This window comes from Pelodiscus sinensis, chromosome 6 (genome assembly GCF_049634645.1).
Source record: "Pelodiscus sinensis isolate JC-2024 chromosome 6, ASM4963464v1, whole genome shotgun sequence".
Taxonomy (NCBI): Eukaryota; Metazoa; Chordata; order Testudines; family Trionychidae; genus Pelodiscus; species Pelodiscus sinensis.
In genome coordinates this window covers 18,087,001-18,093,000 of record NC_134716.1, presented here as the reverse complement: position 1 = coordinate 18,093,000, position 6,000 = coordinate 18,087,001, and positions in this window count along the sequence as shown.

The following is a 6,000-nucleotide window of genomic DNA, read 5'->3' as shown; positions in this document are numbered from 1 at the left end:
ACAGAAGGAAAGGTGTTCTTGTGGTCACATCATGTGACTTTGACTCAGGAGACCTGTATTTTTCATTCCCAGCAGTCTCACAGATTTCCTGTGTGACTTTGAAATTCTCTTGGTATTTCAGTTTTCCATCTGTGAGATGAAACAGTAATTATTATTTACTTCATTTGGTGTAGTGAGGTTTAATTAAATGTTTGAAAAGTGCTTTAAGCTCTTTACATTGATGGTGCTATGGAAATTCAAAGTATTATTTTAAGAGTTTATCATTACTTGTATAGTTCTGGAATCAATAGGAAACTACACATTAAGTTGGACATTAGGAAAAACTTCCTAACTGTCAGGGTGGTTAAACACTGGAATAAATTGCCTAGGGAGGTTGTGGAGTCTCCATCACTGGAGATGTTTAAGAGCAGGTTAGATAGTGCTTGGTCCTGCAGTGAGGGCAGGGGACTGGACTTGATGGCCTCTCAAGGTCTCAGGTCCGTTCCAATTCTAGTATTCTATGATTCTATGAATTCCACTCCATTCTGCCAGAAGGGACACACATGTTGTTGGCTCATGTTGCATTCCTTTCTAATACATGGCCATTTCTGATTCTGTGCGCCATTCAGGAAACCTCAGGTAAAAGCCAACAGAAAAACAAAGTTATACATCAAAATGGCAAAGTAAAGTCTTCTAAGTAGACTGCTCTTCCTCAACATATCCCAGCTCACCTGCTGCTTTTCTTCCCTTCATATACAACTTAATCTGCCTCCTCTGAGTATGCTTTTGAGTCTGATTTTTTGTCCATTTTGTACAAAGTGGGTGAAAATCCTACAAAATTATTTTATATCCACTTTGCACAGCTGTATGTGACCACACAAATGTGGAAGTCAGTAGAGACTCAGGCCCTTGTTTTGTCTTGTTTTTTTCAGTCTTCCATTGCCTCCTCCCTCTCAGGCACGCTTAAATTACTGTATCTGTATCCAATGTTCCAATCTCTTCTCCCCAGCCATATTTTAAGAATATACAGAGATCATGCATTGTATTTCAAATTAGAAATACATAATACTTTTCACCAGGACATTTTTTCTAGTCTCAGAGTTTTACCTAGCACATTAGTCCTCACATCACTAGTGTAGCTCAACTCAAAGAGAATACTGCATAGCAGGGATTTTCAAACTTTTCCCTTCTGAGCCCATCCCCTAACATGCTATAACAATTTCACAGCCCACCCATGCCACAAGGACTGTTTTTCAGTAGATTACAAGCCAGGGTTGTTGTTAGGGTATAGTAATCACTGCAATTGCCCAAGGCCTCATGCTCCAGGGGCCCTGCAAAGCTAAGTTGCTTGAGAGTTGCCTTCAGTCCTGGAAGGAGAGCTTAGGCTTCAGCCCTAGACAGCAGAAGTTTGGGATTAGCTTTCTCCCTTAGGCCCCAGTAAATCTAACAATGGCTCTGCTCTCTGATTTATTTTGGTGGACTCCCTGAAACCTGCTCATGGCCCCCTGAGACCCAGTTAGAATTGCCAAGACTCCAGGGCAGGTCTCTCCTCTTAGTTCCACATATTTTACCTATTATAAAGTGCCGTGTAAACCCACAATGTCAAATAAATAACAAATGACACTAAACACAAATTTGGTATAAGTACAATTAATCAGTCCCATCCCAAGTGGCTATTCATGGGTGGAGAACAGGTTGCTTATTCTAGTGTACTTATTCTAGTGTCAGGTCCTTGAAACTCACTTCAGCAAAGTGGCTTTTTCACATTTTAGACTGGGAGTAGATAGTGCTCCACCAGCAAACAGGCAAAGCTCATGAGCTTGTGGATGCAAACTGTGGGACTCTCTCAGAGCATATGTCAGGCTTTCCAGTCTACTGTTTGCCTATAGACCATTTTTGCAGGATAAATACATACAGATTCCTTGTCAGAGATGGCATATAATGGCAATTCTGTTTCCCATAGACTAATGGATCACCATTTTCCCTCACTCCAATTTTTCTCATAGGTTATGTGTACACTACAAAGATAAATTGGGAAAAGAAACACAATTTGCAGTACGCAAATTGTGTATCTTTTTTCCAATTTACTTCCAAAAGAGGCTTTTCCAAAATTTGGCCCATCTACATTGGGCCAAATTTCAGAAAAAAAACCCCTCTTCCGGAACATTCCTTCTTCCTCGTAAGACAAGCTTTACAAGGCTGCTGATAAAACTCATCCACTTATCCGACATTTTTTTTTGGAAAAGCAGACGTGTTCATTGAATCCCAGAAAAGCTCTGCAGTCTAGACATAGCCATAATCTTCACAATGATTTATGGTTAGAATACTCTGGCTCTTAGATAGACACATTTACTTGCTTTCATAAGGCTACTAACAAAAGTGATGATTTCTGTATTTCAGAATGTGTAAAGTGGAAATTTTACCTGCCAAAAGCCAGAACTCAAGACCAAAGAAAATCAAATGTTTGCTTATCAGGAGTTTCAAAGCTTGTATGATTATCACATGAAGATTCATTACCTTTTTTATTGTGTCTGTTTAGATTATTTTATTTGAATTTGGGGAAAATCAGTGGCAGCTCTTAGACCTTTATTTTTCTGTAATTTAGCAAGAAAACAAAGATAATAGTATGATTGTATTTAAATATCAAGGCCCAGATTTTTAAAGAAGAGTTAGTTCTGCCTTTGAACTTGGAAAGTTGGCATTACTGGTGAGGTGCAAATGAGGACGGGGAGGGGTTTTACTATTGTATTTGTGGGCACAATCAGTTAGGAGGCTGCTACATGTACCTATTTTGGCAGGTAATTATTATTTTCAAGTGCAAAAAAAAAAGGGGGGCTATAATGTTTTACAAACCAAATGCTTTAGGGATGAATTCTCACTCGGGGTATGTCTGTGCAGCAGTGCTAAAGGACAAAGAAGAGGCTCTGTTGCACCTAGAAAAGTAGCTGTATTAAGCAGTGGCAGGGGAACATTTTTAAGAGTGGGAGTGCTGAGATTCAGCCCTCCCTGTGTACCTCACTAGCTGAGGCTCGAAGCCCCCTCTCCTCCCGGCATGTGGGGCTTGCAGCAAACCCTTCTTGGTGCATGGGACCAGCAACAGAACACCCCTAGCAAGCATGCCAGCAGCCGGGACCCCGGGTTCCAGGCCAGGAGCCTGAGGATGCTGGAGCACCCCCCACACTCCTACTTCCCACACCTATAATATTAAGTTCATTAGACAGCTGACTTTGTAAACCACTTGAGCCCCTGCAGAATAGCAATATATTCTTCCGACAAGCCAGAAGAATGCAAGCAAGTCATCCCCTAGCCAGTAAGTTGGTGAAGAGCTGTTCCTCCTGTGCCAGCAAAGGTGTTGGAGGAGGCCAGGAATGGAGGATTGCTGGTAGTGCCAGCCACGTTGGCTTCCCTTCTATCAGTAAACCGTCCCACATCTGGCACCAACCCTTCTGTTCCTAGAGCCTTGGATCATCTTCTGTACCTGACAGTGAAGAAAAGAGAACGTAGGAATCTTCTTGCTTCCTCTCTATAGGTTTCTGTGGGTCATGTGTCTATGTACCTCTAGAATGGAGGCACATTTTAATATAGAGTTCCCTCATCCTGTGTTTCACTGATAAATGCTTATGAAAAGCAGTTTTCTTGTGTAAAATTAAAATTCCTACACACACTCACCTTAAACACCTCTTTAAATATTATCTCGAGGAGAGTATGGGTTGGGAATTTAAAAGTTGTCCTTTGCTTGATCGGTCCAAAAGGCAAAGGTGAAAGAGTACATTTTATTTATTTAAGTTGTGAGAAAGTTTCATGTATTCAAGGTCATTGTAATAACAGAAGCATTTACCTGACCTTTGTCTAGCTGATTCATTATGAATCATATGATGTTACACACAGCAAAATAAAATATTGCGATAATTGAAGAGTAAGTAGATAACACTGTTTCACACTGAGCTGAAGTGTTCTAAATTGGTAGTTGTATACAGGACACGGTGTAAAAGATAGCAGTGCCTACGAAGTCAGCTCTTTGGGAAGGTCTTAGGTCATACAGGTTCTGTTGACAGGGCATACTTCAGAGGAAGTTTCACATAGACCCTGAAAAATGTACAGTAACTTTCTAAACTTTCTGTCTAAAGCTTTTATAGACATTCATTTTTACCACTCTTTAATCTCTCTTTCGGCTTATCTTCATAGTTAAGGTTTTTCTATAATGCCTGTCACTGCTGCACAAAACTAGAGCACACCAAAGCCTTTAGTAAAAAATGTCTTTGCTCCACATGGAGATGGGGGTTGTGGTTTTGGGGGTGCATTGGTGGGTAAGAGCATGAGTTGTGGGTGAGAAAGGGCAAATGTGTGTCTGAGTAGGGATCTGTCCCATCTTTGCCATATGGATACATAGTACAGGCTGGATCTCCATGGTCCAATGTCCTCCGGATCTGATTGGTCCCAGATGAGGGATTTTGCTGGACCAGACGAGAGGTCTGGCACCCCTGCTGATGGTTCCACCCCCGTCCTACCACCCCACCAGGCTTCCAGGCTCCCTCTGCAACCCAGCTGGACTGTGTGCTGGCCTTCCTGCTTACCCCCCCCCCCCCCCGTCCAGTTGATCCAGCTGCAGGCCTTCCTGGTCCCCCTCCCAAAGTCCAGCTGGGCCATGCGCCAGGCTCCCACATGCCCTCCCTCCCGCATCATGCCAGGCTCCTGGGGGCCCCCACCCCTATAACCGGGACTCTCTGATCCTGGAATTTAAGTTGCAGTAAATTTTAAAGGCTGGGTCTCCTTATAGTTAGGGGAGCCCTCCTCCAGCCCAATGTCCTTCCTGGATACCATGAGCAGAGGAATGGGAGGATAAGTGGTGAGATAGAGCTATTGTCTCTTATTCTTTTACCCTTCCTCCCTCTTTAAGAATTACCCCCAGGTGAGTGCAGGCAACAAGTATTCGCGTGTGTCAATGAGGTCTGAAACATTTCTTGTTTATACCTTCTCATCTCCTGGAGAACAGCCGTTTAAGCAACTGATAGTTTCTTAACACCTGGCTGGGTGCTGGTGTATCCTTTGCTTATTCTGGGGAATTAATCTGTAAGGGTATGTCTACACTACCCCGCTAGTTCGAACTAGCGGGGTAATGTATGCATACCGCACTTGCTAATGAAGCCCGGGATTTGAATTTCCCGGGCTTCATTAGCATAAGCGGGGAGCCGCCATTTTTAAATCCCCGCTGCTTCGAACCCCGTGCAGCGCGGCTACACGGGGCTCGAACTAGGTAGTTCGGACTAGGTTCCTATTCCGAACTACCGTTACTCCTCGTGAAACGAGGTGTACCGGTAGTTCGGAATAGGCACCCTAGTCCGAACTACCTAGTTCGAGCCCCGTGTAGCCGCGCTGCACGGGGTTCGAAGCAGCGGGGATTTAAAAATGGCGGCTCCCCGCTTATGCTAATGAAGCCCGGGAAATTCAAATCCCGGGCTTCATTAGCAAGTGCGGTATGCATACATTACCCCGCTAGTTCGAACTAGCGGGGTAGTGTAGACATACCCTAAGAGTTGCCCAGAATTATACCATACTTCAGTAATATCATACTGTAAAATCTCATAACTTTACGCACCATGTTGTTACATGCATTTTAACAGGTGCTCATCAGATTGAGTTTTCATATGATACCTTACAAGGCATACTGTGTGTACAAAATCAGGACTCCTCATTCTTTTTGCAGATATAGACTAGCATGGATTTACAGATATTGACTAATCCTCCTAGACTTTTGTACAAAATATATCATAATTTTATAAAGTGGTCAACATGAGGTATTGGGTGGCTCACCCTGTCCTAGGTTAAATCATTGAGCACCCCTGATCCTTGGAGGATATTAGGCTTTGAGAAATTATCTGTTTATTTTATGGCCCTAATCCTGCAACCCTGGAGATTTTGTCAAACACTGGGAACAAAACTGGACCCTGAGTTTTAAATAGTTACAAACTTTCTGTGTTCATTTGTGTAGTATTTCCCACCAATCTTGCCTACATACTTTTG